The sequence below is a fragment of the Anolis sagrei genome, chromosome Y, assembly GCF_037176765.1.
Source record: "Anolis sagrei isolate rAnoSag1 chromosome Y, rAnoSag1.mat, whole genome shotgun sequence".
In the NCBI taxonomy this organism is placed as follows: domain Eukaryota; kingdom Metazoa; phylum Chordata; class Lepidosauria; order Squamata; family Dactyloidae; genus Anolis; species Anolis sagrei.
This window is the reverse complement of record NC_090035.1, coordinates 3,951,503-3,969,575: the sequence shown is the minus strand read 5'-3', so window position 1 is coordinate 3,969,575 and position 18,073 is coordinate 3,951,503.

Here is an 18,073-nt window from a genome sequence, read left to right as displayed (position 1 = left end):
GGTCTTCTCACAAAAAGAAAGTCATCTTCAACCTCAGCAAGACGGAGTGGATGAGGGATTAGAGGACATCCAAATCCCAAATTGGGAAACAAGTCGTCCATGAATACCTGGCCGCTCTTAATGAGTTCAAGTCCCCTTTCAGGGCCAGATCAACCACACCCAAGAGTATTGAAGGAACTAGCGGAAGTCATTTCGGAACCATTGGCAATAATTGGCATCAAGAGGAGCCTAGTGTCTAGATTTAGGGAAGTCATGCTTCCCATGCTCTATTCCGCCTTGGTTAGACCACACCTGGAATAATCAGGCCTGTAGCCAGGATTTTGTTTTGGGGGGGGGGGGGGGCTGAGTTTGGTTCGGGGGGGGGGGGGGCTGAGTCTGAGTGAAAGAGGGTCTACCCTAGCAAACCTTTTGTATCGTTACCCCAATACCCCCATGCATATGGGATATATTGAGCATGGTGATCAAATCATGATATGAATAAACATAACAGTTTAAATAATGTACCAGGAAGGCCTTCTCGCGGACCACCATGAGAATTTCGGGGGGGGGGGGCTGAAGCCCCCCAACCCCCCCCCCTCCTGGCTACATGCCTGCCTGGAATATTGTGTCCAATTCTGGCCACCACAATTCAAGAGAGATATTGACAAGCTGGAATGTGTCCAGAGGAGGGCGACTAAAATGATCAAGGGTCTGGAGAACAAGCCCTATGAGGAGCGGCTTAAAGAGATGGGCATGTTTAGCCTGAAGAAGAGAAGGCTGAGAGGGGATATGATAGCCATGTATAAATATGTGAGAGGAAGCCACAGGGAGGAGGAGGGAGCAAGCTTGTTTTCTGCTTCCCTGGAGACTAGGACGCAAGGGAACAATGGCTTCAAACTACAAGAGAGGAGATTCCATCTGAACACGAGGAAGAACTTCCTGACAGTGAGAGCCGTTCAGCAGTGGAACTCTCTGCCCCGGAGGGAGTGTGGTGGAGGCTCCTTCTTTGGAAGCTTTTAAACAGGGGCTGGATGGCCATCTGCCAGGGGTGATTTGAATGCAATATCCCTGCTTCTTGGCAGAATGGGGTTGGACTGGATGGCCCAGGAGGTCTCTTCCAACTCTTTGATTCTATGATTCTATTAAAACTACCATGATTCCATAGTATTCAACCATGGCAGGTAAAGTGGGATCTAACTGCATTAATTCTACAATGTAGATGCATCCAGTGTGTTGGTGGAAAATATGGCTTCAATGCTGCATTTAGTTTTCTATCACAAAAAATCAAGAGAGAATGGAATAATTAAAGCTTGTGTTTTGTGTGTGAAAGATGCCATTTCCTCCGCTCTCCTGCTTTTATAGACCACAACCGGTCAGCAAAGGGATTGGTTTCAGAGGAAAGGAGACCAAGAAGGAAGGAAGAATATCTGGCTAGATGTTTAAAAACGTTGCATCGAATTCATGAGGGACACTGAGAGGAAGAGGAAGGGATTCACCCTTAATGCAAGGAGAAAAGAGGAAGGAAGGAAAGCAGGAAAGAAGGAAGGAAAGAAGTGAGGGAGGGAGGAAAGAATGAATGAAGGAATGAAGAAAGGAAGGAAGGAAGATAGGGAGGGAGGAAAGAAGGATGGAAGGGAGGAAAGAATGAAGGAAGGAAGGAAGGAAAGGAAGGGAGGAAAGAAGGAAGGAAGGGAGGGAGGAAGAAAGGAAGGGAGGAAAGAAGGAAGGAAGGAAGGAAGGAAGGAAGGAAGGAAGGAAGGAAAGAAGGGAGGGAGGAAAGAATGAAGGAAAGAAGAAAGGAAGGAAGGAAGGAAGGAAGGAAAGAAGGAAGGAAGGAAGGAAAGAAGAAAGGAAGAAAAGGAGGGAGGAAGGGAGGGAAAAAGGAAGGAAGGAAGGGAGGGAGGAAAGAAAGAAGGAAGGGAGGGAGGGAGGGATGGGAGGGGGGAAGGAAGGAAAGAAGAAAGGACGGAAACAAGGAAGGGAGGGAGGAAAGAAGGGAGGAAAGAATGAAGGAAAGAAGGAAGGAAGGAAGGAGGGAAGGAAGGAAGGAAAGGAGGGAGGGAGGGAGGGAGGGAGGAAGGAAAGATGGGAGAGAGAGAAAGGAAGGAAGGAAGGGAGGAAGTAAAAAAGGGAGGAAAGGAGGGAGGAAGGAAGAGAGATTGAGCAAGGATGGTAAAGGAAGGAGCGAAGGAAAGGAGAGACAAGGAAAGGAGAGAAAGACGAAAAGATAGGATAAGGAAGAAAGGAAGGTGAGGAAAGGATGAGTACAGAAGGAATAAATGACAGGAAAAGGAAGAGGGATAAGAAAAGACAGGATGAGGCAGGAAGAATTAGAAAGAAAGGATGAGAAAAAGAAAGAACAAAGGAATGAAAGAAAGGATGAGGGAGGGAGGGAGGAGGGAGGACATGAAAGGGAGGAAAGACAACCTAAGCAATCTGGGAAGTCTATGGCTGTTTTTATATTACTGTATATGAACACATGTTGTGAACTGGCCTGGGTCCCTCCTCGGAGGTGAGAAGACTTCTAAAACTTCTAAATAAATAAATAAATACTACACTGCCATATAATCCAGATTATCAAAGCCGAATACCCACATTCTCTGCTTTGAATTGGATTATATGTGTCTACACTGCCAGATAATCCAGGCCAAAGCAGATAAAAGGGATTTTATGTAGGTGGGGCCTATGTTTGATAAGTATATAACCCAACCTATAGCCCTAAAACCAGGGTAGGGACTGGGTTGTTGTAGGTTTTTTGGGCTGTCTGGCCATGTTCTGGAAGCATTCTCTCCTGACGTTTCGCCTGCATCTGTGGCAAGCATCCTCAGAGGTTGTGAGCTCTGTTGGAAAGTAGGAAAATTGGGTAGGGTTTGTTTTGTTTCTCTCTGTGCTTACTCATTCCCTAGGACTCCATCAGAGGAGGCATTGTTATGTTGTGTTTCATTATTTTTACATGTATTTAAAATGTGCTAATATGTAAATACTTCTTTGTAGTCCAGGACACAAGCTGAAAAACAGACGATCATCGCCTGCCAACATCCCTTTTAGTGGAGGCCGCATGCATAGAGAAGGCTGTGTTCCAGAAACGGTCAATTTGTGATACGAAGCGGTTCCTTATTAATGCAATATGAGACAGAATGGGTGTGTATGTGTGTGTGTGTGTGTGTTTGCCCTGGGGACAGCTATGAGAAGTGCCTTGCAGTTTGCCATCTCCCTGATGGTGTTATTTTCGTCCTAGTTCGATCAATATGTCCCAGCCTCCTTTGCCTTTCTGCACCTTTGCCTCTTGCTTGGTGTCAGGTTTCTCTTTCCTTGCTTCCCGGGGCATCGCTCTGTCATAGAATCATAGAATCATAGAATCCAAGAGTTGGAAGAGACCTCCTGGGCCATCCAGTCCAACCCCATTCTGCCAAGAAGCAGGAATATTGCATTCAAATCACCCCTGACAGATGGCCATCCAGCTCCTGTTTAAAAGCTTCCAAGGAAGGAGCCTCCACCACACTCCGGGGCAGAGAGTTCCACTGATGAACGGCTCTCACAGGAAGTTCTTCCTCATGTTCAGATGGAATCTCCTCTCTTGTAGTTTGAAGCCATGGCTCCATTGCATCCTAGTCTCCAGGGAAGCAGAAAACAAGCTTGCTCCCTCCTCCTCCCTGTGGCTTCCTCTCACATATTTATACATGGCTATCATATCTCCTCTCAGCCTTCTCTTCTTCAGGCTAAAGATGCCCAGTTCCCTAAGCCGCTCCTCATAGGGCTTGTTCTCCAGACCCTTGATCATTTTAGTCGCCCTCTTCCTCTGGACACATTCCAGCTTGTCAATATCTCTCTTGAATTGTGGTGCCCAGAACTGGACACAATATTCCAGGTGTGGTCTAACCAAAGCAGAATAGAGCATGGGGAGCATGACTTCCCTGGATCTAGACACTATGCTCCTCTTGATGCAGGCCAAAATCCCATTGGCTTTTTTTGCCGCCACATCACATGGTTGGCTCATGTTTAACTTGTTGTCCACGAGGACTCCAAGATCTTTTTCACACGTACTGCTCTCGAGCCAGGCAGTGTCCCCCACTCTGTATCTTTGCATTTCATTTTTTCTGCCAAAGTCTTCAGGTCCCGACCCATTCGCCCCATTTCCTAGTATGCTGGAAACTCCAGCGTGTTGACCTTGCCTTCCCTCTCTAAATAGACTTCCCCTTCCTAGAGTTCTTCCTTGGCCTCTTGTTTATAATGGAGTCTTTATCATACCAGCTCATAGAATCATAGAATCATAGAATCCAAGAGTTGGAAGAGACCTCCTGGGCCATCCAGTCCAACCCCATTCTGCCAAGAAGCAGGAATGTTGCATTCAAATCACCCCTGACAGATGGCCATCCAGCCTCTGTTTAAACGCATCCAAAGAAGGAGCCTCCACCATATTCCAGGGCAGAGAGTTCCACTGCTGAACGGATCTCACAGTCAGGAAGTTCTTCCTCATGTTCAGATGGAATCTCCTTTCTTGTAGTTTGAACCGATTGTTCCATTGTGTCCTAGTCTCTAAGGAAAACAAGCTTGCTCCCTCCTCCCTGTGGCTTCCTCTCACATATTTATACATGGCTATTAGGGCTGTCCAAACAGGGAAAAATTTGTTTCTAAACTCGATTCGTTTTTAGGGTTTTTTTGCGTTTCGTTATTTAAAAGAATTCCGAAATTTTCCTTTAAAAAAGTTCGATATTTACGAAATTTCGGAAATCGTAAAACAATTATGAAACAATTATGAATCGATTACGCATCGATTCGTGAATGGCGGCCGCGATCGCGCAATACGCTAAAAAAACTTCTGAAGCTTCCCTCTCCCTCTGTTGTTGACTGTTGGTGTGATAATTATATTTTTTTTCACTGAGAAAACAAACAGCAACCCTAAAACTTGCACCAGACATGCGGAAATAATAACGAAACATTTACGAATCAATAACGAAACAATTACGAAACAATTACGAAACGAATTGGAAAAATTCATTTCATTTTTTTGGTTGCTCCTGAATGGTTCCATATCGCTTCGTTATCAAAAAAAATGACGAATTTTTAACGAATTACGAAATTACGAAACGAAACCGCCCAGCCCTAATGGCTATCATATCTCCTCTCAGCCTTCTCTTCTTCAGGCTAAACATGCCCAGCTCCTTAAGCCGCTCCTCATAGGGCTTGTTCTCCAGACTCTTGATCATTTGAGTCGCCCTCCTCTGGACACATTCCAGCTTGTCAGTATCTCTCTCTAGTTGTGGTGCCCAGAATTGGACACAGTATTCCAGGTGTGGTCTAACCAAAGCAGAATAGAGCATAGGGAGCATGATGCAAAACCTACTACTACTACTACTACTACTACTACGAATCTCTTCTTATGAACCATCTAGGACCTTAAGGTTGTCTGGGGAGGCCCTGCTCTCTGTCCCGCCTCCATCTCAGGTGCGTTTGGCAGAAACGAGAGACAGGGCCTTCTCAGTGGTGGCCCCTCGGCTATGGAATGCCCTTCCTGGGGAAATTAGATCGGCCCTCTCCCTCTCAATATTTCGCAGAAAGGTTAAAACCTGGCTTTTCAAGCCGCCATTTGTAAATGCAATGTAATCAAGCAACGACAGACCACAGAACACTAAGATGCGGAACAATGGCTTCAAACTACCAAGAGAGGAGATTCCATCTGAACATGAGGAACAACTTCCTGACTGTGAGAGCCGTTCACCAGTGGAACTCTCTGCCCCGGAGTGTGGTGGAGGCTCCTTCTTTGGAAGCTTTTAAATAGATGCTGGATGGCCATCTGTCAGGGGTGATTTGAATGCAACATTCCTGCTTCTTGGCAGAATGGGGTTGGACTGGATGGCCCACGAGGTCTCTTCCAACTCTTTGATTCTATGATTCTACCCGAACACGAGGAAGAACTTTCTGACTGTGAGAGCTGTTCAGCAGTGGAACTCTCTGCCCCGGAGTGTGGTGGAGGCTCCTTCTTTGGAAGCTTTTAAATAGATGCTGGATGGCCATCTGTCAGGGGTGATTTGAATGCAATGTTTCTGCTTCTTGGCAGAATGGGGTTGGACTGGATGGCCCACCAGGTCTCTTCTAACTCTAGGATGCTATGATTCTATAATCCTAGAGCTATATATGTATATGTATCTCGCATGTGCAATGTCCTCCGTTCTTTCCTCCCATAGCGACATGCATGACGGTGAATCTTCTGATTTGTTGTGATTGGGTGGATCTGGGAATTGTAGTGCAAAGACACAACTTCCCCAGACTTTAAGCTTGTTGAACTTGGTCCTCGGAGAATCCTATTTGACTCCATCCTTCTTCTCTTCCTTCTTTCTTTCCTTATGTGCTTCCTTCCTTCTTTCTTTCCTTCCTTCATCCCTTCCTTTCTTCCTTCTTCCCTTCCTTCTTCTTTCTCTGCGTCATTTTGGCCATCAACACATCAACAGCCTTGATGGACATTAACAGCATGTGGACCTCAGCGTGACCGCTCAGGAGCTCCGTCAGATACCATTTTGGAGAGGCAAATAAATATGATATCTTTTGGCCTCGTTCCAAAGGGAAAGGGAAGCCCACCGTTGCCTTGGCTGCTTGTACACAAGGGAAAGCGACTCCTCCCTCCCTTGGCTTTCGGAGTCCTGTGCCGGGCTGGCATGTGCCATTCACCTTTCAAGAGCCCGTGCATTCTTGACATTTTGTAAGCACTGAATTCCAGGACACTTTCCCTAGCTTTCCTTTCTTGGCTTTGAATGAGGAGCGTCTACACTGGAGAATTAATGCAGCGTAGGTGCACTTTGACTGCCATGGCTTAATACTATAGACCAGCGGTTCTCAAAGTGTGCTCCGCGGAGCCCTTCGATACCCTGCGATAGGCTCACAGTAGTTTTGACCCTTCTCTGCCGAAACGTGAGGATGCTTTACCAAAATACAAATCCTATCATTCCATAGCACTGAGCCATTACAGGTAAAGTAGGGTCAAACCCTATGACTTCTTCATGTTCATGCACCCGAAGCTCTAGGTGCTCTTACTGCCTATTACAGGGAAAACCATCTGATCCCTAATCCATCTAAAACACAGACATGCGCCTTTCACCTTAAGAACAGACAAGCATCCCGAGCTCTGAGGATGACCTGGGAAGGAATCCCACTGGAGCATTGCAGCGCACCCAAATACCTGGGAGTCACTCTGGACCGTGCTCTGACCTACAAGAAGCACTGCCTGAACATCAAACAAAAAGTGGGCGCTAGAAACAACATCATACGAAAGCTGACTGGCACAACCTGGGGATCACAACCAGACACAGTGAAGACATCTGCCCTTGCGCTATGCTACTCTGCTGCTGAGTATGCATGCCCAGTGTGGAACACATCTCATCACACTAAAACAGTGGATGTGGCTCTTAATGAGACATGCCTCATTATCACGGGGTGCCTGCGCCCTACACCACTGGAGAAATTACACTGCTTAGCCGGTATTGCACCACCTGACATCCGCCGGGAAGTAGCAGCCAATATTGAAAGGACCAAGGCAGAGACATCTCCAGCTCATCCCCTGTTTGGGTATCAGCCAGCACGTCAACGACTTAAATCAAGACATAGTTTTCTTAGAACTACAGAGACACTCGCTGGAACACCCCAGCAAGCGAGAGTCCAAAAGTGGCAGGCCCAAACCCAGCACCTCAATTCATGGGTGATACCAGATGAGAGACTCCCCCCTGGGCACACAGAGGACTGGGCGACTTGGAAGGCGCTGAACAGATTGCTCTCTGGCACCACGAGATGCAGAGCCAACCTTCAGAAATGGGGCTACAGGGTGGAATCCTCGGCATGCGAGTGCGGAGAAGAACAAACCACTGACCACCTGCTGCAATGCACCCTGAGCCCTGCCACATGCACCATGGAGGACCTTCTTGTGGCAACCCCAGAGGCACTCCAAGGGGCCAGATACTGGTCAAAGGACATTTAACCAAATACCAAATTTACAAAATCTGTGTGGGTTTTTTTCTTTCTCTTTTTTTTTCTTTTTAATCTCTGTGTTTGTTTTGCTCTGTTAGAATTGTAATACAATGGTTGCTGATGACACGATAAATAAATATGCACCCTTGGAAGTACATCCACCTTCCTTCCTTCCTTCCTTCCTTCCTTCCTTCCTTCCTTCCTTCCTTCCTTCCTTCCTCCCTCCCTCCCTCCCTCCCTCCCTCCCTCCCTCCCTCCCTTCTTACCTTCTTTTCTTCCTTCTATTTTTCCATTCTTCTTCCCTTCCTTCTTTTTTTCCTTTCTTACATCCTTCCTTCCTTCCTTCCTTCCTTCCTTCCTTCCTTCCTTCCTTCCTTCCTTCTTTCCTTCCTTCCTTCCTTCTTCCCTTCCTTTCTTCCTTCTTCCCTTCCTTCCTCCTTCCTTCTGTCCTTTCTTCTTTCCTCCCTCCCTTCTTCCCTTCCTTCTTTCCTCTCTTCTTTTTTTACATCCTTCCTTCTTTCTTTCCTTCCTTCTTCCCTTCCTTTTATTCCCTTCCTTTCTTCCTTCTTCCCATCCTTTCTTCCTTCTTCCCTCCCTCCCTCCTTCCTTCGGTCCTTTCTTATTTCCTCCCTTCCTTCTTCCCTTCCTTCTTCCCTTCCTTCTCTCACCTCTTCTTTTTTTACATCCTTCCTTCTTTCTTGCCTTCCTTCTTCCCTTACTTTTATTCCCTTCCTTTCTTCCTTCTTCCCTTCCTTCTTCCTTCCTTCCTTCCTTCCTTCCTTCCTTCCTTCCTTCCTTCCTTTTGTCTTTCCTTTCTTTCCTTCCTTCCTTCCTTCCTTCCTTCTTTCTGTCCTTCCTTCTTCCCTTCCTTCCTTCTTCCCTTCCTTCCTTCTTTCCTCCCTCCTTCCCTCCCTCCCCTTCTCCTTGGCTCCTGATGGAAGTGTCTTTATTCATCGAGGACTCTGGGCAAATAGTAAAATGTTGTTCCTTTAACAAAAGCCACGATGAAGCTTTGTTTTTAATTTTTAAGGGCTAGATATTTCCAAGCAGTGGGTGGTTGAATCCGTGGATGCAAAATCCGTGGATACGGGGGACGGCTGTACTCGGCTATAGTGAAGGGAACAGTGAACCAAAGTAACTCCATTTTGTCATTCTGTCATTAGAGGTTGTCAGAGAAAGCATATTATCAACTTCTATTCAAAGATGCAGCCTACCTCCCTGAAATGGGGAAGTAAGTGTTATGCAGCTTCCAGTTACTGGAAGATTGACCAAGACACACTTGCTCCATGACTGCTTCTGCTTAACCACAAAGGTTGCTACGTGTTAACTGTAAGGGGCGTGTTATGTTACTGAAATGTGGTAGCTACATGCAATGTATGCAATATCGCCATATATGATACACAACCTCAGAGTAGTTTACTACGATGGAAATCTTCTGAAATCTTCTGGTTGGCTATTCCAGGAGTTGTTTATGTGAAAGGAAATGCTTGCTAAATGATATGCCAAATAAGGATAAAGGGGAACCTTAAGTTGTCAACAAGTAAGGTATATAAACCCTGGTGTTTGTCCCAGTCGGGGCAGACAGCTTGTTACTGGCATACTGCATTATGCTGTCTGTCCGCCTTCTTATTGTGCAATATGAATAAACCTGTGTTTTGCCTTCTAACTGTTTGGACCCTTGCTTTGGATCCATAGTGGACTGGTAAGACCCTGGAGGGTCTTCGGACCCCGTTCCATGAGTACTTCTGACATTCCAGACACTTTTCCTGCAGGAAAGGCAATGCAACGTTCATTTTGTTAGATTTTGGAGGAGGAAAAAGCGGCAGACCTTGTGTTGTCGAGTTGGTAATAACAAAATGCATTCATACATTATTCTCCAGTGGACATCTGGGTGGGGAAAAAAACGAGCCACTCTAACACTCATAGGTAGGCCAAAATATATATATAATATATTATAATATATTATTATACATTATATAACAGCACATTCAGTTTCTAGAGCTATACATTGTATATATAACCTCATTCTCCAGAGCTAGGTGTTGAGTTGACACCTCTCGAACGGAGGCCGTGGAGCCGGACTAAGTCGGAAAAGGGACTGACGTGGACTATGTCTGCGTGGCTTACCTACAAATTAGTTCAGGTTGATCTATAGGTAGTCCTTAAAAAATACCTATGTATATATATATTATATATAGAGATTCTTCTAGCCTCGGAGACCGGACTGTACAATTATATAATGTCGTTTAAAAAGCAATCATTACTGCAAAGGATTTTCTCTCTTTGTGTACAAATATTTACGGCGAGGCGCAACGAGAAATCGTGTTTCCGGGGGGACGCTTTTCTCCTACCCTCCCGCTCGAAAAAAGCAGCAATCGTGACTCGCTTTCACTTGCATACATTTACCCAGACATACAACCCATATCATAAATAAGACCATAAATAAATAGGTTTGCATCTACTTCTGTCTTTGCAAGAGCCAACTACCCATTGGATCAAATGAGAAACATTTCAATGGTTCCAAATAGAAAGGCTTATAAGGACGAGCAGTTGCTTTATACTCTGCCAAGGAGTATTGGTGACCCACCAAAACTGCAACTCCCATTATCCCGGGCATTCAAAATGGTCTCAAACTGCATTAATTCTACAATGTAGACACACTCTGCATTGCCAGACAGTCTCTGGTGTCTTTCTTGACCTTCTTTTCAGGTCTACCTATAAAAACTATTATCTTTACAGGGTTGCGGTGAGTTTTTCGGGCTGTCTGGCCATATTCGTGCAGCATTCTCTCCTGATGTTTCGCCTGCATCTGTGGCTAATGGGACCTTCACAACTGGAGTATGGAATAATGTCCAGGTAAGGAGAAAGAACCCTTGCCTATTGGAAGCGAGTGAGAATGTTGCAATTAGCATGCTTGATTAGCATTGAGTAGCCTTGCAGCTGCAAAGTCAATCAGTGAGGGTATCTGAATAGAGGTAACAAGTAGAGTGGAGATATATACCTGTGGAATGATGTCCACGCTGGGAGGAAGAACGCTTGTCTGTTGGAAGCAAGTGTTGCAATTGGCATGGTTGATTAGCATTGAATAACCTTGCAGCTGCAAAGTCAATCAGAGAGGGTGTGTGTGTGTATCCCCCCTGTGGAATAATGTCTAGGGTGGGAGAAAGAACACTTGTCTGTTGGAAGTGAGCATGGATGTTGCAATTGGCAAGCGCAATTAGCATTGAGTAGCCTTGCAGCTGCAAAGTCAATCAGTGAGGGTATCTGAATAGAGGTAGCAAGTAGAGTGGAGATATATACCTGTGGAATAATGTTCATGGCGGGAGAAAGAATGCTTGCCTGTTAGAAGCAGGTGCAGATGTTGCAATTAGCAAGCTTGATTAGCGTTGAATAGCTTTGCAGCTGCAAAGTCATTCAGAGTGTGTTTGTGTATCCCCCTGTGGAATAATGTCCAGGGTGGGAGAAAGAACCCTTGTTTGTTGGAAGTGAGTGTGGATGTTGCAATTGGCAAACTTGAAAAGCCTTGCAGCTTCAAAGTCAATCAGAGAGGCCGTGTGTGTGTGTGTGTCTGTGTGTGTATCCCCCTGTGAAATAGTGTCCAGGGTGGGAGAAAGAACCCTTGTCTGAAGCAAATGTGAATGTTGCAATTAGCAAGCTTCAATAGTGACGAGTAGCTATGAAGCTGCAAAGTCAATTAGTGAGGGTATCTGCATAGAGATAGCAAATGGTGTGTGTGTATGTGTGTGTGTGTGGGTGAAATAATGTCCAGGGTGGGAGAAAGAACCCTTGTCTGTTTGAAGCAAGTGTGATTGTTGAAATTAGCAAGCTTCGATAGTGACGAGTAGCTATGAAGCTGCAAAGTCAATCAGTGAGGGTATCTGCTGAAGTGTAGATGCCACCCATGTTGAGAAAACCCTCTCGAGATTCTTGCAGAGTGGTGTTGCCAAAAGGCTAGTTTCTGTTTGAAGCCAATGTGAATGTTGCAATTAGGAAGCTTCAGTAGCAACGAGTAGGTATGAAGCTGCAAAGTCAATCAGTGAGGGTACCTGCATAGAGAGAGCAAATTGTGTATGTGTGTGTGTGTGTGTGTGAGGGGTGTGTGTGGAATAATGTCCAGGGTGGGAGAAATAACCCTTGTCTGTTTGAAGCAAGTGTGAATGTTGCAATTAGCAAGCTTCAGTAGTGACTAGTAGCTATGAAGCTGCAAAATCAATCAGTGAGGGTATCTGCATAGAGGTAGCAAATGTTGTGTGTGTCTGTGTGTGTCTGTGTGTGTGGAATAATTTCCAGGGTGGGAGAAATAACTCTTGTCTGTTAGAAGCAAATGTGAATGTTGCAATTAGCAAGCTTCAATAGCGATAAATAACTATGAAGCTGCAAAGTCAATCAGTGAGGGTATCTGCATAGAGAGAGCAAATTGTGTATGTGTGTGTGTGTGTGAGGGGTGTGTGTGGAATAATGTCCAGTGTGGGAGAAAGAACCCTTTTCTGTTTGAAGCAAATGTGAATGTTGCAGTTAGCAAGCTTCAATAGCGACAAGTAGCTATGAAGCTGCAAAGTCAATCAGTGAGGGTATCTGCATAGAGGTAGCAAATGGTGTGTGTGTGTAATGATGTCCAGGGTGGGAGAAAGAACCCTTGTCTGTTTGAAGCAAATGTGAATGTTGCAATTAGCAAGCTTCAATAGCAATGAGTAGGTATGAAGCTGCAAAGTCAATCAGTGAGGGTATTTGCTGAGGTGTAGATGCAGCAAATGTTGAGCAAACCCTCTCTAGATTCTTGCAGAGTGGTGTTGCCAAAAGGCTAGTTTCTGTCTGAAGCAAATGTGAAGCTTCAATAGCGATGAGTAGGTATGAAGCTGCGAAGTCAATCAGTGAGGGTACCTGCTAAAGTGTAGATGCCACAAATGTTGAACAAACCCTCTCTAGATTCTTGCAGAGTGGTGTTGCTAAAAGGCTAGTTTCTCTGATCAGTTGGCAACCGAAGGACACACAAGATCGGAGTCTAATTTTAGTCCCTTCCTCCCTTCCTCTCTTCTCTTTCCAAGCTGTCAAGGAACATCTGATGTCCTTCGACTCTTGCCATTCTTTGCTTCCAGGCAAATGCGGCCTTCTCTCTCTCTTTTTTTCCTAACGTGGGGACTTTTGCAATAACATCTCGGGGCCGGGACAGAGTTGAAGGCGATCGATCAAATGGCTTGCAATATGTGCTTATTGCTTAGGATCCGCTCTGCGGTTTGGGTCACATGCTTCCATCCAGATGGATGGCCATGCGAAGGGAAGGAGGAGAAGAACAGAGCGTTACTCGGAAGGAGAGAAGAAAGAGGGAGCCGGGAGCGGATCGACAGTATGGCTTTTTTGGAGACTGGGGGGGAAAAGGAATTTCAGTGCTGAAAAAGCGAACAATCCCACACACCTCTTTCGCTCTCCCTTCCCCTAAGGCACAGCCCAAGTTGAGACTAGGAAATTAAGATTCATATATAGTGTTCCCTCGCTGCTTTGCGGTTCGCTTTTAGCGGACTCGCTGTTTCGCGGTTTTTCAATAAAAATTAATTTTGCATTGTACACAATATATTTTTAATTAATATTTATTGAAAAACCGTGAAACAGCAAGTCCACTAAAAAGAAAACCATGAAGTACAGTGTTGCCTCGCTACTTCGTGGTTCGCTTTTAGCAGACTCGCTGTTTTGCGGTTTTTCAATAAGTATTAATTTTACACTGTACGCAATATATTTTTAATGATTGAAAAACTACAAAACAGCAAGTCCGCTAAAAGCGAAGCATAAAGTTGCGAGGAAACTCTGTGCAGTGTTCCCTCGCTACTTCGTAGTTCGCTTTTAGCAGACTCGCTGTTTCGCGGTTTTTCAATAAATATTAATTTTACACTGTACGCAAAATATTTTTAATTATTGAAAAACTGTGAAACAACGAGTCCACTAAAAGCGAACCATGAAGTAGTGAGGGAACATTATATTGTGTTCCCTCACTACTTTGTGGTTCGCTTTTAGCGGACTCGCTTTTTCGCGGTTTTTCAATAAATATTAATTTTACACTGTACACAATATATTTTGAAAATTAATATTTACTGAAAAACAGCGAGTCCACTAAAAACAAACCACGAAGTAGCGAGGGAACACTGTATTGTGTTCCCTCGCTACTTCATGGTTCGCCGTTTTTCCAATAAATATTAATTTTACACTGTACGCGATACATTTTAAAAATTAATATTGATTGAAAAACCGCAAAACAGCGAGTCCGCTAAAAGCAAACCACAAAGTAGTGAGGGAACACTGTACTCGCTGTTTCGTGGTTTTTCAATAAATATTAATTAAAAAGATATTGTGTACAATGCAAAATTAATTCCTGATCTCACTCATAAGGGAGTTCCATATCCATGGAGCCACCACAGAGAAGGCCCTGTTCCTCGTCCCCATCAGCCGGACCTGTGAAGTAGAGAGGGAACACTGTACAGCTTTTAGCAGACTCACTGTTTCGCGGTTTTTCAATAAATATTAATTTTACACTGTACGCAAAAAAATTTAATTATTGAAAAACTGTGAAACAGCGAGTCTGCTAAAAGCGAACCACAAAGTAGCGAGGGAACACTGTACAGTGTACAGCTTTTAGCACACTCGCTGTTTCACGGTTTTTCAATAAGTACTAATTTTACATTGTGCGCAATATATTTTAAAAATTATTTTTTTTAGGAAAACTGTGAAACAGTGAGTCCGCTAAAAGCGAACCATGAAGTAGCGAGGGAAGATTATATTGTGTTCACTCACTACTTCGTGGTTCGCTTTTAGCAGACTCGCTGTTTCGCGGTTTTTCAATAAATATTAATTTTACACTGTACACAAAATATTTTTAATTATTGAAAATCTGTGAAACAGCGAGTCTGCTAAAAACAAACCATGAAGTAGCAAGGGAACATTATATTGTGTTCCCTCGCTACTTCGTGGTTCACTTTTAGCAGACTCGTTGTTTCATGGGTTTTCAATAAGTATTAATTTTACACTCTAAGCGATATATTTTTAAATTTAATATTTATTGAAAAACCGCGAAACAGCGAGTCCGCTAAAAACAAACCATGAAGTAGCGAGGGAACACTGTATTGTGTTTCCTTGCTACTTTGTGGTTCGCTTTTAGCGGACTCGCGGTTTTTCAATAAATATTAATTTAAATATATATTGTGGTATTTTCACTGTTTTGCGGGTTTTTGCCGCCACCACTCTCCGAGGCACTTTTCCTCCTCAGTCCTCCCTCCCTCCAGCTTTGAAGGGCCTTTCCTTCCTTTCAAAGACTTAAGATAGTGTATAACTACTAAAATAATGTATAAATATTAAAAATAGCATCCCTACATCGCGGTTTTTCACTTATTGCGGGAAATCCTGGAACATAACCACAATAAGAGAGGGGACACTGTACAGTGTTCCCTCGCTGCTTTGCAGTTCACTTTTAGCAGACTCGCTGTTTCGCAGTTTTTCAATAAATAGAATTTAAAAATATATATTGTGGTATTTTCGCTGTTTTGCGGGTTTTTGCCGCTGCCGCTCTTCGAGGCACTTCTCACTCCTCCCTCCCTCCAGGCTTGAAGAGCCTTTCCTTCTTTTCCTTCGCTCTCTTGCTCTTCACCCGGCGAAGGGAAAGGCGAGGAGGGCTTGCTTCCTTTCCTTCCTTCTGTCATGTATCATGTCCCGCAGTTGAGGGTGGTTGGTGGTGGTAGACTTAGCAGTTGGGGATGGAAGGGTTAATGTAAGTCTTAGTTCTAAAGGGTTGAGTAATCTGTAAGTAAGAGTTCATGGGTGAAAGCCATTAAGGGTGGAGGTATGCAAGAGATAGGCTTCAGCTGGATATAAGAGGCTAGCCTTGGGACTGATCTTTGGGAGAAAAGTATTTGTCTTGGTGGTAGATGCTGCTGGTTTTCCCCCAGGTTTGTGGATTTTCGGTGTCCTGACCTGTCTCCTGAACCTGTGGAACCCTGGAACCTTGGATTTTTGAACTGGCTTTTGACTACAGTATAGACTCTTGATCCCTGGACTTTGCTCATTGAACTCTCGGAGTTTGACCACTGGACTGGACCTTTTGACTATGGTGTTATCTTGAACCTGCAACAGTGTTTGCTGTCAGTTTTTGTTTTATATTCTGTGGCTGGGTGCAATCTTTATGTTTTATATTTTGGACTATTAAAACAGCCAAAAAGTAAGTGCTGCTTTAATTAAACTGTTTGATACAAATTGGGTGTTTGTTTGGTTCATCTCTACCTGAATATGGCAGAGCCCTGGCATCCTGATGGAATACTTTTCTCCCGAAGATCAATCCCAAGGCTAGCTCATTATATCGAGAAACACCCAGCTGCAGCCTATATCTTGCATACCTCCACCCTTAATTGCTTTCACCCATGAACACTTACTTATAGATTACTCAACCCTTTAGAACTACATTAACCCTTCCATCGCCAACTGCTAGGCCTACTACCACCAACCACCATCAACTGCAGAACATGATACATGACACTTTCCTTCGAAGCCACCACACCAAAGGGAGGCAGGTGGGAGGAGCTGGAGGGGGAGTAGTAGTAGTAGTAGTACTCGGAGGAGTGCTCGGTAAAACAGAAACAGGGTTTATTTTAAGTTTATAAAGACTTTTAAAAGTGTATAACTACTAAAACAATGTATAAATATTAAAATAATATTAAAATAAATATAGCTTTCCTACTTTGCGGATTTTCACTTATCGCGTGTGGTCCTGGAACGTAACACCCGCGATAATTGAGGGAACACTGTATACTCAAATGAATGCAGTTTGGCACCATTTCAACTGACATGGCTTCATGCTATGGAATATAGGAGCTGTCGTTGGGTGAGGCTCCAACACGCTTTGGACAAGAAGGTGAAAATAATAATAATAATAATAATAATAATAATTTTATTGCTTACCCATCTCTCCTCATGAAAACCCTCGAAACACTTTGACTCTCAGGCTTCCCTAACAATGAACCATGACAGCGTAAGTGGTGGCAATCTGCATTAATTCTACAGTCTAGACATGTGAAGAAATATAATGTGATGTGGATTTAATATGAGTGGGTTTGTATGAACTGAATGAAAGGAATGAATGAGAGCCTACCAGTGCCTGCAGATGAGTGCCTCTTTCTCTAGAATAAGAGGCACTCAGCTGCAAGCATTCTCCGGGCTTGCCTGCATGCCCTGCCACACATGCTCCACCACGCTCTCCGAGAGTGTGTGTGTGGCAGGGTGTGCAGGAAGGACCAGAACACACCTGCAGCGGAGTGCCTCTTACTCTAGAGAAAGAAGCAATTGGCTGCATGCACTGGCAATCATATGCACTTTCTGGGCCTGCCTGCATGCCCTGCCTCACACACCCCACCACATTTCCCGAGTGTGAGTGTGTGTGGCAGGGTGTGCAAGCAGGCCCAGAGTGCACCTGCAGCTGAGTGCCTCTTACTCTAGAGAAAGAGGCACTGGCAGGTGTGTGCACTTTCCGGGCCTTCCTGCATGCCCTGCTACACACACCCTACTACAGTTTCTGAGATTGTGTGTTTGGCAGGGTGTGTAGGCAGGCCCAGAGCACACCTGCAGCTGAGAGCCTCTTACTCTAGAGAAAGAGGCACTTGGCTGCAGGCACTGGCAGTCATATGCACTTTCCAGGCCTGCCTGCATGCCCTGCCTCACACACCCCACCACAGTTTCTGAGATTGTGTGTTTGCCAGGGTGTGCAAGCAGGCCCAGAGCACACCTACAGGTCAGTGCCTGTGTAGGCAGGCCCAGAACACACCTGCAGCTGAGAGCCTCTTACTCTAGAGAAAGAAGTACTTGGCTGGAGGCACTGGCAGATGTGTGCACTTTTTGGGCCTGCCTGCATGCCCTGCCACACACACCCCACCAAGGTTTCTGAGATTGTGTGTTTGACAGGGTGTGCAGGCAGGCCCGGAGCACACCTGCAGAGAAAGAAGCACTCGGCTGGAGGCACTGGCAGGTGTGTGTACTTTCCAGGCCTGCCTGCATGCCCTGCCTCACACACCCCACCACATTTTCCGAGAATGTGTGTGTGGCAGGGTGTGCAGGCAGGTCCGAAGGGCACCTGCAGCTAAGCTGCCTCTTACACTAGAGGAAGAATTAC